This window comes from Hyla sarda, unplaced genomic scaffold (assembly GCF_029499605.1).
Source record: "Hyla sarda isolate aHylSar1 unplaced genomic scaffold, aHylSar1.hap1 scaffold_1376, whole genome shotgun sequence".
NCBI classification, from domain to species: Eukaryota; Metazoa; Chordata; class Amphibia; order Anura; family Hylidae; genus Hyla; species Hyla sarda.
Window position 1 is genome coordinate 15398 of NW_026608005.1, and position 18880 is coordinate 34277.

Consider the following 18880-nt stretch of genomic DNA (forward strand, 5'->3'; position numbering starts at 1 on the left):
GCTTAATAGTAAAGGGGAAGGGGGCGGAAGAAGCCAGGTGCCATTCCCCGAAGAGCATGGCCTCCGACTTCCCGCAGTTGACTTTTGCCCCCGAAGCTCTGCCGAAGTCCTCGCAGGTCTGGACGAGTGCAGTCACCGAACGCTGGTCAGCGCAGAAGACGGTCACGTCGTCCATGTAGAGCGAGCACTTGACCTCGTGGCGATCTGGTCCTGGTGCGGTGATCCCTCTGATCTCTCCATTCTGCCGGATAGTCTCAGCGAAGAGCTCTATAACACAAACAAAAAGGAGAGGTGAAAGAGGGCAGCCTTGTCTAACCCCTGAAAGAATAGGAAAGGGGTCAGTCTTCCAGCCGTTCACCAACACCGTGCTGTAAATGTCAAAATACATAACGTTAACAAAAGAGCAAAACATCTTCCCCAGACCCAGCCTGCGCAAAACCCTGTCCATGAATGCGTGGGAGACACGGTCGAACGCCTTCTCCTGATCTAAGCTGACCAGGGCGGCGCGGCCCCCGCGGTCCTGGATGTAATGGACCGTGTCTCTCACAAGGGCAAGGCTGTCGGCAATCCTGCGGCCAGGAATGCTGCAGGTCTGGTCCGGATGGACGATCTGCCCCATGACAGGTTTCAGCCTGTTGGCCAGCACCTTGGCGAGGATCTTGTAGTCCACGTTCAGGAGAGAGATGGGACGCCAGTTTTTCAGGTCACATCTCTCCCCCTTCCGCTTATACAAGATCGTGATCATCCCTTCCCTCAACGACGGAGGCATTCTGCCCCCCACCACCATCTCCTCGTACACCTCCGACAGGTCCGGACAGATCAGGTCACCCAGCGCTACGTAGAGCTCGGCCGGGAGACCGTCACTGCCCGGGGTCTTGCCGGGCTTAAAGGATTTAGCGGCAGAGAGCAGCTCCCCCACCGTCAAGGGATCGTCCATAGCCGCCGCACCTGCGGGATCAACAACGTTAGTGACACCTGACAGGAACCTCTCGGCGGCTTCGGGGTCGGATGACTTGGGGGCGTAGAGGTTGCTGTAGAAGTCGTGGACGACCCCCATCACTTCCTCCTTGCCGCTCCTCATGTGTCCGGTCTCATCTCGTAGCTCAGTCAGGGGCGTGTGGCCGGCATGGAGCTTCCTGAAAAAGAAAGAGTTACATTTCTCACCCTTCTCCAGGTTCTCCACCTTGGAACGAAAGACGATTCGCTTGGATTCCTCCTCAAAGTGCCTTTTCAAGCTCTTTTTGGTCTCCTCCAGCTCCTCCCTGACGTCCCAGCCACACTGGAGCAGGTCCTGCAGGGACCGCAGCTCGCGCTGCAGTTTCCTCAAGTCCCACTTCTTCGCACACGCCTGTTGTCTGCCTTTTGCCTGAAAGAAACAACGGAATTCGACTTTAACATATTCCCACCAATCGCTGATGCACTTGAACAGACATTTGTCATTTCGCCATACAAGGTAAGCATCCCTAAGTTCCTCCATGACCTCCCTCTGCTCCAACAGGGCACAATTCAACTTCCAGGAGCCCGGGCCAGGTGGGAATCCATGGCCCAGAGTCCCCCGGAATCGAATGGCCCTGTGGTCAGAGAAGAAGCAGGGGACCATAGAGTACGACACCTTTCTGACTGCTCTCGAAGTGAAGATGAAGTCTATCCGAGAACGGAGCGAGCCATCGGGGCGGCTCCACGTATAGTTTACGGAGCCGTTCCCGATGGACCCGACAACGTCCTGCAAGGATGCCTCCGTCACCATCTCAATCAGCAGTTTAGACGTCACGTCCAGGTTGGCGGATGTGCCAGAACTGCGCCCGTCCACCTCAATGGGGCAGTTGAAGTCACCACCCAACACTACTGCTCTAGTGGTGGCGAGTTCAGCCCGCAGGGCCTGGAGAACCTCCAGTCGGACATCCCTCTCAGGGGAGGCATACACGTTGATGAGCCGCACGGGCTCACCCGCCCAGGAACCGTCTGCGACAAGAAGTCTGCCACAGACGAGCTCCCGGACGGAATCAAGTGCAAAGTTACCTCCCCTGATCAGGATGGCCACCCCCGCAGACCTATTGTCGCCCCCACCAGACCAGTAGGAAGGGCCGTGAGGCCACTGCCTGGCCAGATGGTTGTAAGACCTAGAAGCAGACAAAGCACATTCCTGCAACATGTAAACATCACACCTCTGGGAATCTAAGAACGTAAGAACAGTCTGAAATCTAAACCAAGCTCTAATACTCCTCACATTAATGCAGAAGATGTTGAGATCAGCCATGGGAATAAAAAGAGAGGTTAGTTCTGATACTAGTTACCAGTCTGGTCGGACGGGTCCTCTTCTCTGGCGCCTGTCGGCTCCTGTGGCTTCTCGTAGCGCCCTTCCAAGAACTCGTCGTAGACCGTGTTGGACGGAGTGTCCAGGATTTTCTTAACCTCTGGGTCCTGCAGCAGCTCCTCCATAGATTGAGCTTGGACTGGCTCTGCTTGGACCTGCTCCACTTGGGCCTGCTCCATCACCTCCTCTCCTTCTGAAGCTTCAAGGCTCTCGCAGACCTGCTCCATCTCCTCCTCCTCATCTGAAGCTTGAGGGGTCTCGCAGGTCTCGATTATCTTTCTTTTGTGGGACTCTTCTGATACGTTGTCCCTTCCTTTCCTCTTCCTCTGTATGGTACCTGGGGGAGGAAGCACAGGAAAGTCCTCTGAAGGGCGGGCACCAGCAGCTGGAGGGGGGTTAGGTGCTGCTGGGCCAGGAGAGAAAGGAGGCTGGGTGGGGCGGGGGGCAGGAGAGAGTGCCCGGGCAGGGGAGGACGGGGCAGGGGTGGGCCGGGCAGGGGAGGACGGGGCAGGGGTGGGCCGGGCAGGGGAGGACGGGGCAGGGGTGGGCCGGGGTGGGGTACGGGGGGCAGGGGTGGGCCGGGGTGGGGTACGGGGGGCAGGGGTGGGGCGGGATGGGGCAGGAGGGGCGGGGGTGGGACGGGATGGGGCAGGGGTGGGACGGGATGGGGCAGGGGTGGGACGGGATGGGGCAGGGGTGGGACGGGATGGGGCAGGACGGGATGGGGCAGGGGATGGGGCGGGAGGGGCAGGGGATGGGGCGGGAGGGGCAGGGGATGGGGCGGGAGGGGCAGGGGAGGGGCGGGACGGGGCAGGGGTGGTGGCTTTCGCCTTCTTACCCTCCTTGGTCGGCTTGGCCATCCGTGGTGTTGGCTCCGGAGCTGGGGCTGGCTTCGGTGCTCTCGCTGCCACAGATGCCCATGTTCTCTCCCTCTGGGGGCAGTCCTTGTAGCTGTGGGCTGCCAGTCCGCAGAGGTTGCAGGTCTTGCTCTTGGGGCAGTCCTTGGTCGTGTGACCTGTCACACGGCAATACCTGCAGGCATCCTCCGTACAGTCCTTGCCCTCGTGGCCCATCTTGCCACATCTCCTGCAGGTCTGCGGCATGTCCGGGTAGAAGATAAGTCCTGTGGAGTTGCCCAAGGAAAATGTCGTTGGCAGGTGCTGTAGTCCGTCTGGAGAAGCAGGGTTCTTGTTGAGTCTGACGACCACAGACCACTTGCAGGTCCAGTATCCGAGTGAGTTCAGGATGCGGGTGGGCTCCCTCACCACGGTGCAGAAGCGCTTCAGGAAGGTCGAGATGTCCGTGCCTGGGGTGTGTGGGTTCCGCATTGAGACCGTCACCCGCCTCTCCTCTCTTTGAATAAGGCAGTTGCCCACAAAGCGAGAGAAAGGGGATTCGGGACTCGCCGCTTTCACCACCTCCCAGTATCTTCTACAGGTCCCAATGGTGGCAAAGGTGATGTAGAAGATTCCCGAAAAGAAGGTTGCTATTCCCAGGGTGTCAGCCGTGGGGAAGCCTTGATCCGCCAGCATCTTCTTGCAGAACACGTCGTGGGACATGTCCGGCACCCTTCCGTCCACGGGCTTGAGCTTCAAGGCAACAGTCTGCCTCATCCAGGGCTCCAGGGTTGGAGCTTCCAGGTTAGGAATTCTGCCGCCCTTCTGCCTTGCCGTGGTGGAGGTTGAAGCTTGCTGTGGTTGGGGCTGGACCTCCAGGCCTTGCCCTGCAGCCTCCTGGGTGGACTTGCTGGTTGAGGCCATGGCTTCTTCCAGCAGGCTCTTTTCCGCTTCCTTGCTTGCTTGTGGAGAGAGGCTTCGCAAAGTCTTCTTTCCCGGGTGGGAGGAGCTATGCAGATCCGGTCCCGGTGGGAGGAGCTATGCAAATCCTTCTCCAGAGGCAGCGAGTTTCTTCGAAAAGATTCTGCGCCGCCTTCCTCTTCGCCGCTGTTCCGGAATTCACCGCCGATTCCCTTCTTCCAGGTTCTTCGTCGGCTTCTTCCGGAGCTGCAGTCTTCAAGATCTTCTCCTTCTTCAGATGTTCCGAGGCAGGCAGGAGACGATCTTCAGGTGGTATGCTCTAGAGAAATGCGGTTCTAATAAGAACGAAAAGTACTGCAATCGTACTACGCAAAATCTCTACCACAATGCTTGGAGTTCTTCAGACCGTAGCGATCATGGTATCTCCCCTGCCAGGTACTACACTTGATCTTAGCCAAAAGGCCGAGAAGCGATAACCGTGAAAGGGGCGGGCCCAACAAGGTCCCCTTCATGGGCACTATCACTGCTTGCTGTCAGGGAGGCTGCCAGACAATTTTCCATGCACACTCTGGGCTGGGGGGCAGTCAACCACCAGTACACACAGCAGAACCTAAACCCATACCATTATTGCTAAGCAGCAAGACAGGGGCCCATTGCACTCCCACGGGGCCTTTTTAAATGCAATCCATAACCCGGATTTGCCAGGAACCCTTCTTACTCCTCCTACTTGCATGTGACACTGGGCTTAGGATCTGCATAGGAAACACACACACAAGCACACACCTACCTTTGTTGCCTGCAGATGCCTCCTTGGCTGTCCCCAAACGGTATCAAACCAACACCCACGGGAAGCTGTAAGCATAGAGGACATGCCTGCACCCCATTGGACTTACCTGTGTGGGTTAAATCCGGGTTATTTGACAACCTATGGCGGTGATGGTTCTGCTCAGGCAGAGCAGTGCTGATGCTCCTCATAAAGCTGTCGCTGCTGTGAAGGTTCTAGGTGACATCACAAATCCCTATGGTTACATACACAACAAAGCTGGGTTGTTGTTGTTTACACTCTGCAAGGCCTGTGGAAGTCAGTGACATCATAGCACTGTAGTTCTGAGGGTTCTAGATGGATGCAACAATCTCCTGTTGCTTCTATGAAGGCCATAATAGACGACATCACCAAACAGCTCCATAGTCACATACACAGCAAAGGAGAGATGTTGTTTACACCTAGTGATGTCAGTGGTATTGAGTGACATCACAGCACAGTGCTAAGGCTCCTGGGCCTGGACACAGCAGCGGCTGCAATATCTCAACGGAGAATACGTTTATATATATGTGTGTGTGTGCGCGTATATATATATATATATATATATATATATATATATATATATATTTCTCCGCCGAAATCACTTTTAAACCCATTTCCACCTTTTTTTCCCTTCTCTTCCTCTTACTTTTTTTTCACGTTTTTTTACGTTTTTCTCCTTTTCGCCTCTTTTCTGGGCGTATTATTCTTCTTTTTCTTCTTTTTTTTCGTCTAATGCATACCCCATCAGTGCAGCAATGCTTATTCAATACCGCCAGCAGATGGAGACACTGGGGGATAATTTTCTAAGGATTTATACTGATTTTTCCTGTCTGAATTTGTCGCACAGAAAGTTGCAGGCCAAATATGTGTGACATTTCTGCGACTTTAGCTTCTAGAGCATTTTTACAACATTATACATAGGTGCTGAATACATAAAAAGCGACTGTTCAGCGACAGACAAGTCGCATCGGCTGAAAGTAGGCCAGAATGTCAGTCCATGTTGGAGCAGGTTTAGATACAGTCTAAAGTATAGATCTCAAAGTCTGTGCACAGAATTTAGCAAGGGCCTCGCACCTTCTGATGCATCAGGTAGGTGCACAATAGCATAGCCTAACCCTCTGTACTTTGGTCTATATTGATGCGGGACATAGACAGCCAGCTGATGACCAATCCATTAGTGCAATGGATGGCTGGAAGCATTTGTCTTTGCCTTTGCAATACCACAGAAGCAATGCATGGTCAATGTACAGCAATGACACACCTGTGTGAACAGCCAGGAGACCCCCCCCCCATGTTATGTTACATAGTTACATAGTTAGTACGGTCGAAAAAAGACATATGTCCATCAAGTTCAACCAGGGAATTAAGGGGTAGGGGTGTGGCGCGATATTGGGGAAGGGATGAGATTTTATATTTCTTCATAAGCATTAATCTTATTTTGTCAATTAGGAACATTCAGCACCCACCCGCTATCAAGGCAGCTGCCTATCATGTCATGCCCTACCTGCACAGGTGTGCTGGCTACTCAAATGATCCAATTAAGGAGGCCATTTAGTCAGCAGCAGCAGAAGTCCTGTGCCTGGACGCTCCAACAGCGGCCAGACACAAGCAGAAGCAGCAGAAGCAGCAGCAGCAGCAGCACCACCTTTTGTTTTTTGGCTGCAGCAGCAAGGCCCACAGGGCTGGCTAGCTGGCTAGCCAGCAAGCAGGTAGCAATGAAAGTAGGAATCTTTCTTTTTAACCCTGTAAGGGGGTGGTGCACTGTACCCGAAGATACTGCCATATCGGGTCAATGCATAGGGCGACGGAAGCAAGCTTCGAAATCGGCCCCCGTTCTCAAAAATCCATTTAATATATGGTCCCCAGATAGGGGACGTATCAGATATTAAACTGATAAGAACAGATTTTTTTTTTTTTTTTTTTTTTTTTTTTTTTTTAAAACCTTCAGGTTTGAATTAAAACTTAATCGTTCAGGTTTACTTCACGTTTGCCTCTCAGATTTACTGAACTTAGTCACAATTCATCAAACTCATCATTAGGTTACTTTATCAACATATAACAAAATACACCCAAAAACAAAGTACATAGCATAACAACACACCACCCTCAAACCCTCACCACGTGTCTCCATTTTAAAAACTTCCAAGTCCCCTCCGCATCATCCTCTCCAAATCTCTTCTTATCCCACAAATATACAGTATGCAATCTATCTAATATCATTCTCATACACTCTTCAACCGACACATCCTTCTTCTTAAATATATACAAATTCCTAACATCCCACAATACCTCCTTAATTATCGCTAACAACACATATAACATTCTCTCCTTCCTCCCACCTACCACCGCCAGACCAAACATAATCACTTCAAAAGACCACTTTCTTACCCCCATCAATTCTTTGGCCAACGGACCAATTCCCTTCCACACTTCTTGCGCTCTATCACAATTCCAAAACAAATGCATAATACTCTCATTCCCTCCACAACCCTCTCTCGGACATCTCTCACTCCTTCCAATCCCCCGACTCTTCTGTACCTCTCTTACTGGCAATGCACCATGCAAACTCTGCCATACAATCTCTCTCTGTCTATTAGTCATACCATCTGTCTGCAAACTCTTCCACACTTTACTCACATTCTGTCCTCTCACCATATTAATATTACACTGAACTTCCTTCTCCCTAATACACTTCACCATACTCTTCTTCTCCTTTAACACATCCTGTCTCACACCTATCAAACCAAACTTTCTCATGAACACCTCAACAAACCCATACCAACCAGGACTCACCAAAGCATACGGCTTTCTCAGATCTCTCTCCATCCACCCTAATCTGCATAACACACCCCCTCCTAGAAACCTCATCATACATGCAAATTTCCACTGCTCTCCCATACTTCTCCTCACAGCAAACAATAGATTAATCCCCAGATACACTTCAACATTAGGAAAATTCATTCCTCCATTCCTACACTCTTTCATCACATTCTCTCTTCTCACCTTCTCCACTTTCGACCCCCAGAAAAATACAAACAAAATCCTATTCAACTTTCTCAGTGTCATATAACCTGGTGGAAACACCAAAGCCACATACAACAGGATCGGCAATATCACACTCTTGATCACCACAATCTTACCAATCATTGACAACTCTCTCATACTCCAAAAATCCAACTTCCTCTTTATTCTAACACCAACCTCTTCCCAACTTTCTCTTCCATCCAGCCTCTCATCAAATTTAACTCCCAACACCTTAATCGCTCCGTCTACACATTTCACCCCTACATCCTCTACTTCATACATCCTTCCAAAAACCTTATACTCACTCTTATCCCAATTAACTCTAAAACCAGAAGCACCGCAAAAATACCCAGCCAACAACTTTGCTCTCTGCAAAGCTCCAACATACTCACAGATCACACAAACATCATCCATATATGCCAACACTTTCAAGTCTCTCCCACCACTCCCAGGAATCCTCACACCTCTCATACACTTATCCCTTCTCAACAACTCCAACAAAGGCTCTATCGCACATATAAAGACCAAGGGTGACAGGGGACACCCCTGTCTCACTCCAGAACACACATTCACTTTCTTACTAACCCAGCCATTAATTAATACTTTACTATACACTCCATCATACAATACTCTAATCATTTTAACAAAACCTTCCGGAAAACCCATTCTATCCAACACTTTAAATAAAAACTCATGTGACAACCTATCAAAAGCTTTCTCAAAATCCAAAGACAACACTCCAACACACTGATCTCTACCCAAGCAATCCCATAATACATCACGCAACAAACCCAAATTCTCACTTATCCTTCTTTTTGGCACACCACATACTTGTTCTTCTCCAATCACCTGATCAATCACATCCCTCATTCTATTCGCCAACACCTTTGCAAGAATTTTATAATCAACATTCAATAACGTAATCGGTCTCCAATTCCTCACATCCTTTCTATCCCCTTTTTTAAAGATCAATACCACCACTCCACTCTTCATACTTTCCTCCAATCTACCATTCTTGCACACAAAATCATAAATCTCCACCAAATCCACTTTAACCGTCTCCCACATTCTAGCATAAAATTCCACCGGCAACCCATCCTCACCTGGTGTCTTATTTCTAGCCATACTTTTAATCACCAACTCCAATTCTTTCACTCCCACACCTTTCACCAGGCTATCTGCCTCCCTGTCATGCACTCTGCTCTCAATCTTCCCAATCACCTCAGACTGCAGACCCATATCACACTCCTTCTCAGCATATAAATCCTTATAAAAATCCTCAACCACACTCAACACTCTTTTACCTTTAACCATCACACCATTCTTATCATACACCTCTATCAACTCCTCTCTTTTACCAGACACCCTTTTAAAGAAAAACCTTGAGCATCTCTCACCCTTCTCCAACTTATTCAACTTAGCCTGATACACAATCTCTCTTCCTCTCTCCAACATCCACTTCTCTACTTCCTTCTTAATCTCTTCAATCTCACTCTCCACACAACCACCACTCTTCCTCCATTTTTTCAAAAAGATCAATCTCTTCTGCAGCCACTCATACCTTCTTCTCTTTCCCGCAGCTCTCTTATACCCCTCTCTTTTAAAGAAAACATGCGTTCTCTCCTTCACCCAACTCCACCACTGCAATACATCCACAAAATCAGCTTTCCTCCTCTTCCAAACCTCATACTTCTTCACATACCTCTCATACACCCCTCCCTCCTCCATCAAACTAACATTCAATTTCCATAAACCCCGCCCACTCAAACATTCCACATTAAACCCCAAATCACATCTTACACACTCATGATCTGAATACAATACCTTCATTTGCATATACTTCCTACCCACCACTCCTTTTGACACAAAACACATATCCAATCTTGAAGCACACTTTCCCCTATCTGAAAAATAAGTCGGACACACATCAACATTACACAACTTAGCCACATCTTGCAACCTCAAATCATTCACCACATTCCTCAACATCCTACCAGATACATCGATCTTACTCCCTTCAATCTCACAATTGAAATCCCCCACACATACCATAGGCTCTCTCCCCGGCAAAAACAACTTTAACTTCTCAAACAACTCCACCCTCTCATTCTTCTTAACAGACGCATACACATTAAATATTCGAACCTTAACTCCACCCACCTCCACCTTAACCATCAAACACCTTCCCTCTTCAATCACTGTATGGCTCTCTACCTTGAACCTCTTATCCTTAAATAACACACCAACCCCATCATTCCTATTTACAGAAGACATAGACCACACAGAATCCCCATATCCCCACTCCCCCTTCCCTACCTCTTCCACCAACCCACACTCTTGTACACAAATAACATCAGCCCCCATACCTGCCAACTCCTGCAAAATTGCAGCCCTCCTAACCCTACTCCTAAACACCCTAACATTAGATGAAATTATTTTAAAAGACATACTACTATCCCCATATGAAAAAAAACAAAGGAAAAAAACACAACAAAACAATCACCTATATACAAAAGAAAACACCAATCAATGCGATGTTCTACGGGTTAAGGTACCAAGCGGTACTTGTCCATGACCTTCCTGATCCACCTCGGATCTAAATAATGGTTCGAAAGGGTTTCTCGAACTAAACGAAGTCTCCTCACTCCTCTCAGCCCATTCTTTCTTTCTCGCTTTTTTTGGATACCTGTGACACAAATCATCCGCCACTTTCTTCCCTCTATGCCTTCCTGAAGACACAGCACTCTCTGAATCGGTAGTAAAATCTTCAATCACAGGCTCATTCTCCATCTCTTCCTCCAACTCCTTCTGCACCACAGCCACAGTCTTGCTCTCCATAAGCTTAAGTCCAGGTTTTCCCGCCAAAACGGGTTTTCCCTCCAAAATGGGATTTCCCTCCAAAATTGGAGACCCCTCCAAAACTGGAGTCCCCTCCAAAACTGGAGTCCCCTCCAAAACTGGAGTCCCCTCCATCACAGCACTTGTCTCCATTTTATCTCTCTCTTCCAGGTATCTCTTTCCCTCCTCCTGCTTCCTTTCTACCTCTTTCTGTCTTTCGATCTTCTCCTCCTCCCTCCTTTTTCTCTCTTCCGGGCACTCTCTCATCACATGTCCAGCCTCTCCACATACATGGCATTTTTTTGGCTCAGGACACGCATTGGCCTCATGTCCCTCTTTCTGGCAATTCCTGCACACTCTCACAGCCGCACAATTCTCCTTCACATGCCCAAACATATGGCACTTTCTGCAGAACATGGGCTGCCCAGGGTAGGTAAGATAACCTCTCTGCCCCGCAATAGAAAAACTCGCCGGGGGATGCTGCACTCCGTAAATTCCACTGGCATCTTGCTTCAACTTCACCAAAAACTTATACTCCGCATTAAACACTCCCAATATGCTCTTCTGTGCAATCCCTCCTCTGACAGTCTCACAGTACTGCTTCAAAAAATTTTCCACCAACTTCACATCCATAAACGGGTTGTATACACGGACTAAAAGGGGTTTCTCCTCCAACTCAAACAAAGGCTCAAATGACACATTCTTCATAATGGTATTTTCCACATTCTCACGCAGGCTCTGGTAAAAGGACAGGCACCCATTAATAGTGTAGAAACTCACATCATATATACCTTGCCGCTTACTTTCCTGTAAGCAAAAGACGTCCTTCATCGGTATCCCGGCCATGTCCTCCACCAAACGACGCCCCACAAACGTGATCTTATTCTTCTCCACATCAGAAACCTCCACCTTCACCCGAATAGTGTTCTTAACGAATCCAGCTGCCATCTTCTCTGTCGGTCTGAGACCACAGTATCGCCTCCTGAAAAAACCCTCTGCAAGCAGAGAAACACGCACCCCTGACCCAGACCAAGTTTACACTTGATCTGAGCCAAAAGGCCGAGAAGCGATAACCGTGAAAGGGGCGGGCCCAACAAGGTCCCCTTCATGGGCACTATCACTGCTTGCTGTCAGGGAGGCTGCCAGACAATTTTCCATGCACACTCTGGGCTGGGGGGCAGTCAACCACCAGTACACACAGCAGAACCTAAACCCATACCATTATTGCTAAGCAGCAAGACAGGGGCCCATTGCACTCCCACGGGGCCTTTTTAAATGCAATCCATAACCCGGATTTGCCAGGAACCCTTCTTACTCCTCCTACTTGCATGTGACACTGGGCTTAGGATCTGCATAGGAAACACACACACAAGCACACACCTACCTTTGTTGCCTGCAGATGCCTCCTTGGCTGTCCCCAAACGGTATCAAACCAACACCCACGGGAAGCTGTAAGCATAGAGGACATGCCTGCACCCCATTGGACTTACCTGTGTGGGTTAAATCCGGGTTATTTGACAACCTATGGCGGTGATGGTTCTGCTCAGGCAGAGCAGTGCTGATGCTCCTCATAAAGCTGTCGCTGCTGTGAAGGTTCTAGGTGACATCACAAATCCCTATGGTTACATACACAACAAAGCTGGGTTGTTGTTGTTTACACTCTGCAAGGCCTGTGGAAGTCAGTGACATCATAGCACTGTAGTTCTGAGGGTTCTAGATGGATGCAACAATCTCCTGTTGCTTCTATGAAGGCCATAATAGACGACATCACCAAACAGCTCCATAGTCACATACACAGCAAAGGAGAGATGTTGTTTACACCTAGTGATGTCAGTGGTATTGAGTGACATCACAGCACAGTGCTAAGGCTCCTGGGCCTGGACACAGCAGCGGCTGCAATATCTCAACGGAGAATACGTTTATATATATGTGTGTGTGTGCGCGTATATATATATATATATATATATATATATATATATATATATATATTTCTCCGCCGAAATCACTTTTAAACCCATTTCCACCTTTTTTTCCCTTCTCTTCCTCTTACTTTTTTTTCACGTTTTTTTACGTTTTTCTCCTTTTCGCCTCTTTTCTGGGCGTATTATTCTTCTTTTTCTTCTTTTTTTTCGTCTAATGCATACCCCATCAGTGCAGCAATGCTTATTCAATACCGCCAGCAGATGGAGACACTGGGGGATAATTTTCTAAGGATTTATACTGATTTTTCCTGTCTGAATTTGTCGCACAGAAAGTTGCAGGCCAAATATGTGTGACATTTCTGCGACTTTAGCTTCTAGAGCATTTTTACAACATTATACATAGGTGCTGAATACATAAAAAGCGACTGTTCAGCGACAGACAAGTCGCATCGGCTGAAAGTAGGCCAGAATGTCAGTCCATGTTGGAGCAGGTTTAGATACAGTCTAAAGTATAGATCTCAAAGTCTGTGCACAGAATTTAGCAAGGGCCTCGCACCTTCTGATGCATCAGGTAGGTGCACAATAGCATAGCCTAACCCTCTGTACTTTGGTCTATATTGATGCGGGACATAGACAGCCAGCTGATGACCAATCCATTAGTGCAATGGATGGCTGGAAGCATTTGTCTTTGCCTTTGCAATACCACAGAAGCAATGCATGGTCAATGTACAGCAATGACACACCTGTGTGAACAGCCAGGAGACCCCCCCCCCCCATGTTATGTTACATAGTTACATAGTTAGTACGGTCGAAAAAAGACATATGTCCATCAAGTTCAACCAGGGAATTAAGGGGTAGGGGTGTGGCGCGATATTGGGGAAGGGATGAGATTTTATATTTCTTCATAAGCATTAATCTTATTTTGTCAATTAGGAACATTCAGCACCCACCCGCTATCAAGGCAGCTGCCTATCATGTCATGCCCTACCTGCACAGGTGTGCTGGCTACTCAAATGATCCAATTAAGGAGGCCATTTAGTCAGCAGCAGCAGAAGTCCTGTGCCTGGACGCTCCAACAGCGGCCAGACACAAGCAGAAGCAGCAGAAGCAGCAGCAGCACCACCTTTTGTTTTTTGGCTGCAGCAGCAAGGCCCACAGGGCTGGCTAGCTGGCTAGCCAGCAAGCAGGTAGCAATGAAAGTAGGAATCTTTCTTTTTAACCCTGTAAGGGGGTGGTGCACTGTACCCGAAGATACTGCCATATCGGGTCAATGCATAGGGCGACGGAAGCAAGCTTCGAAATCGGCCCCCGTTCTCAAAAATCCATTTAATATATGGTCCCCAGATAGGGGACGTATCAGATATTAAACTGATAAGAACAGATACTACACTTGATCTTAGCCAAAAGGCCGAGAAGCGATAACCGTGAAAGGGGCGGGCCCAACAAGGTCCCCTTCATGGGCACTATCACTGCTTGCTGTCAGGGAGGCTGCCAGACAATTTTCCATGCACACTCTGGGCTGGGGGGCAGTCAACCACCAGTACACACAGCAGAACCTAAACCCATACCATTATTGCTAAGCAGCAAGACAGGGGCCCATTGCACTCCCACGGGGCCTTTTTAAATGCAATCCATAACCCGGATTTGCCAGGAACCCTTCTTACTCCTCCTACTTGCATGTGACACTGGGCTTAGGATCTGCATAGGAAACACACACACAAGCACACACCTACCTTTGTTGCCTGCAGATGCCTCCTTGGCTGTCCCCAAACGGTATCAAACCAACACCCACGGGAAGCTGTAAGCATAGAGGACATGCCTGCACCCCATTGGACTTACCTGTGTGGGTTAAATCCGGGTTATTTGACAACCTATGGCGGTGATGGTTCTGCTCAGGCAGAGCAGTGCTGATGCTCCTCATAAAGCTGTCGCTGCTGTGAAGGTTCTAGGTGACATCACAAATCCCTATGGTTACATACACAACAAAGCTGGGTTGTTGTTGTTTACACTCTGCAAGGCCTGTGGAAGTCAGTGACATCATAGCACTGTAGTTCTGAGGGTTCTAGATGGATGCAACAATCTCCTGTTGCTTCTATGAAGGCCATAATAGACGACATCACCAAACAGCTCCATAGTCACATACACAGCAAAGGAGAGATGTTGTTTACACCTAGTGATGTCAGTGGTATTGAGTGACATCACAGCACAGTGCTAAGGCTCCTGGGCCTGGACACAGCAGCGGCTGCAATATCTCAACGGAGAATACGTTTATATATATGTGTGTGTGTGCGCGTATATATATATATATATATATATATATATATATATATATATATTTCTCCGCCGAAATCACTTTTAAACCCATTTCCACCTTTTTTTCCCTTCTCTTCCTCTTACTTTTTTTTCACGTTTTTTTACGTTTTTCTCCTTTTCGCCTCTTTTCTGGGCGTATTATTCTTCTTTTTCTTCTTTTTTTTCGTCTAATGCATACCCCATCAGTGCAGCAATGCTTATTCAATACCGCCAGCAGATGGAGACACTGGGGGATAATTTTCTAAGGATTTATACTGATTTTTCCTGTCTGAATTTGTCGCACAGAAAGTTGCAGGCCAAATATGTGTGACATTTCTGCGACTTTAGCTTCTAGAGCATTTTTACAACATTATACATAGGTGCTGAATACATAAAAAGCGACTGTTCAGCGACAGACAAGTCGCATCGGCTGAAAGTAGGCCAGAATGTCAGTCCATGTTGGAGCAGGTTTAGATACAGTCTAAAGTATAGATCTCAAAGTCTGTGCACAGAATTTAGCAAGGGCCTCGCACCTTCTGATGCATCAGGTAGGTGCACAATAGCATAGCCTAACCCTCTGTACTTTGGTCTATATTGATGCGGGACATAGACAGCCAGCTGATGACCAATCCATTAGTGCAATGGATGGCTGGAAGCATTTGTCTTTGCCTTTGCAATACCACAGAAGCAATGCATGGTCAATGTACAGCAATGACACACCTGTGTGAACAGCCAGGAGACCCCCCCCCCCATGTTATGTTACATAGTTACATAGTTAGTACGGTCGAAAAAAGACATATGTCCATCAAGTTCAACCAGGGAATTAAGGGGTAGGGGTGTGGCGCGATATTGGGGAAGGGATGAGATTTTATATTTCTTCATAAGCATTAATCTTATTTTGTCAATTAGGAACATTCAGCACCCACCCGCTATCAAGGCAGCTGCCTATCATGTCATGCCCTACCTGCACAGGTGTGCTGGCTACTCAAATGATCCAATTAAGGAGGCCATTTAGTCAGCAGCAGCAGAAGTCCTGTGCCTGGACGCTCCAACAGCGGCCAGACACAAGCAGAAGCAGCAGAAGCAGCAGCAGCAGCACCACCTTTTGTTTTTTGGCTGCAGCAGCAAGGCCCACAGGGCTGGCTAGCTGGCTAGCCAGCAAGCAGGTAGCAATGAAAGTAGGAATCTTTCTTTTTAACCCTGTAAGGGGGTGGTGCACTGTACCCGAAGATACTGCCATATCGGGTCAATGCATAGGGCGACGGAAGCAAGCTTCGAAATCGGCCCCCGTTCTCAAAAATCCATTTAATATATGGTCCCCAGATAGGGGACGTATCAGATATTAAACTGATAAGAACAGATTTTTGATTGAAAGAGCTTTATTTTCCGTTCAGTCATTACAAGTCGTACAATAAATTACAGTCACACAAAGCATGATAGTACAATACACAGCAAAGGTTCCCTAAGCTATACATCGCACACCATGCTACTCTAACATTCAGCTCAATCCTGCAATATAGAGGCACAAGAGATCAAACAAAAGCCAAATAATACAATCTGTGATCGGGGTAGGGGTGTGGGCGACTATGTGGGGGTAGGGAGGGGGCGGATCACAGGGCCAAACTGTTGGGCTGTATCTTCAGGGAGACATGGGAGAAGGGGAGGGGTCTTCACTCCTCTTCTTCCTCATCAACGGCCGAGCTGTCCAAGATGGAATAGTCTCTAAGCAGGTTCTTGATGAACCTGCGGCAGTCCCGGACGGACATGTTTTCCCTGTTGATCACGAGGCGGTTCCTGGCAAGCCACACTGCGTCCTTAAAACAGTTCATAAGGCGCCAGGCCTCCTGGATGGCCTCCACGTCGTGGGTCCCAGGGAACAGGCCGTAAAGCACCGAATGGTACGATAGGCAGCTCCTGGGCACTGAGTCTCTGAGTTCCTGTTCTAGGGCGTCCAACAGACCCTGTGCAAAGGGGCACTGCCAAAACACGTGGAAAGATGTTTCCTCCACGTAGGGGCAACGGGGGCAGTACCGGGTCTTGCACAGGTTGCGGGCATGCATGAATGACCTGAGAGAGAGACCTCCCATGACGGCCATCCACGACAAGTCCTTGTGTCCATTGGTAAGCCGCTTTGAGGCCACATTGTTCCAAACTGTCTCTGCAGTGGCTGCGGGGAGTCCCGGAACCAGCTCGGTCGAGTCCTTAGCTCGGATGAGCTTGTGGATTGTCTTTGGCTTCCATAGGTCTGGTTTCAGTCCTTCCAGCTGGTGCTCCCTCACAAACCGGACAACATCCCCATAGAACCAGGGAGTGTTCCAGTTGTAAGGGATGGAGCTGTCCCACTTGTCCCAGCCCAGCTGTCTCCAGAGGGGCATGAGAAGCAAGCGAGACATGGACCTGCCCGCTGAGCCAGTCTTTTCTACAAGAGTCCGCTGCACCGTGACACATGCAAAGGAGGCCCTCAGCAGAGCGGGGATGTCGGGTATTCCCTTCCCACCCTTGCGGGGTTCCTTGTACATCACGGTCCTCTTGACTCTGTCCATTTTGCCCCAGACGAAGCCAAACACTGTCCGGGTGATGGCCTTGCAAACGGTGGTATGGGGAGGCCAGGCCTGTGCGGTATATTGGAGCACAGGCAAAACTTCACTCCGCAGGACAAGTGCCTTGCCTTCCATCGTGAGCTTTCTGGAGCTCCACAGTCCGATCTTCGAGTTTATCCTTCCTAGTCGGTCTTGCCAAGACTTAAGGGCCGCTCCTTCCTTCCCGAACCAGACTCCAAGAATTTGAATGAAGTCCGGCTTAACGGCAAAGGGGAAGGGGGCGGGAGAAGCCAGGTGCCATTCCCCGAAGAGCATGGCCTCCGACTTCCCGCAGTTGACTTTTGCCCCCGAAGCTCTGCCGAAGTCCTCGCAGGTCTGGACGAGTGCAGTCACCGAACGCTGGTCAGCGCAGAAGACGGTCACGTCGTCCATGTAGAGCGAGCACTTGACCTCGTGGCGATCTGGTCCTGGTGCGGTGATCCCTCTGATCTCTCCATTCTGCCGGATAGTCTCAGCGAAGAGCTCTATAACACAAACAAAAAGGAGAGGTGAAAGAGGGCAGCCTTGTCTAACCCCTGAAAGAATGGAAAAGGGGTCAGTCTTCCAGCCGTTCACCAACACCGTGCTGTAAATGTCAAAATACATAACGTTAACAAAAGAGCAAAACATCTTCCCCAGACCCAGCCTGCGCAAAACCCTGTCCATGAATGCGTGGGAGACACGGTCGAACGCCTTCTCCTGATCTAAGCTGACCAGGGCGGCGCGGCCCCCGCGGTCCTGGATGTAATGGACCGTGTCTCTCACAAGGGCAAGGCTGTCGGCAATCCTGCGGCCAGGAATGCTGCAGGTCTGGTCCGGATGGACGATCTGCCCCATGACAGGTTTCAGCCTGTTGGCCAGCACCTTGGCGAGGATCTTGTAGTCCACGTTCAGGAGAGAGATGGGACGCCAGTTTTTCAGGTCGCATCTCTCCCCCTTCCGCTTATACAAGATCGTGATCATCCCTTCCCTCAACGACGGAGGCATTCTGCCCCCCACCACCATCTCCTCGTACACCTCCAACAGGTCCGGACAGATCAGGTCACCCAGCGCTACGTAGAGCTCGGCCGGGAGACCGTCACTGCCCGGGGTCCTGCCGGGTTTAAAGGATTTAGCGGCAGAGAGCAGCTCCCCCACCGTCAAGGGATCGTCCATAGCCGCCGCACCTGCGGGATCAACAACGTTAGTGACACCTGACAGGAACCTCTCGGCGGCTTCGGGGTCGGATGACTTGGGGGCGTAGAGGTTGCTGTAGAAGTCGTGGACGACCCCCATCACTTCCTCCTTGCCGCTCCTCATGTGTCCGGTCTCATCTCGTAGCTCAGTCAGGGGCGTGTGGCCGGCATGGA

General features: G+C 49.4%; 2 non-coding genes and 2 pseudogenes across 2 annotated transcripts; all 4 read right to left on the reverse strand.

Moving 5' to 3' along the window:
• Window positions 1-4398: 4398 nt before the first annotated feature.
• Window positions 4399-4545, reverse strand: LOC130306506 (U2 spliceosomal RNA; annotated as a pseudogene).
• Window positions 4546-6627: 2082 nt separating this feature from the next.
• On the reverse strand, window positions 6628-6821 carry LOC130306499 (U2 spliceosomal RNA). The gene has a single exon (XR_008855844.1). It is a non-coding gene; the product is annotated as a U2 spliceosomal RNA (small nuclear RNA).
• A 7068-nt stretch (window positions 6822-13889) lies between these two features.
• LOC130306471 (U2 spliceosomal RNA) lies at window positions 13890-14080 on the reverse strand. Its single transcript, XR_008855818.1, has one exon. It is a non-coding gene; the product is annotated as a U2 spliceosomal RNA (small nuclear RNA).
• Window positions 14081-16160: 2080 nt separating this feature from the next.
• Window positions 16161-16333, reverse strand: LOC130306497 (U2 spliceosomal RNA; annotated as a pseudogene).
• Window positions 16334-18880: the final 2547 nt, after the last annotated feature.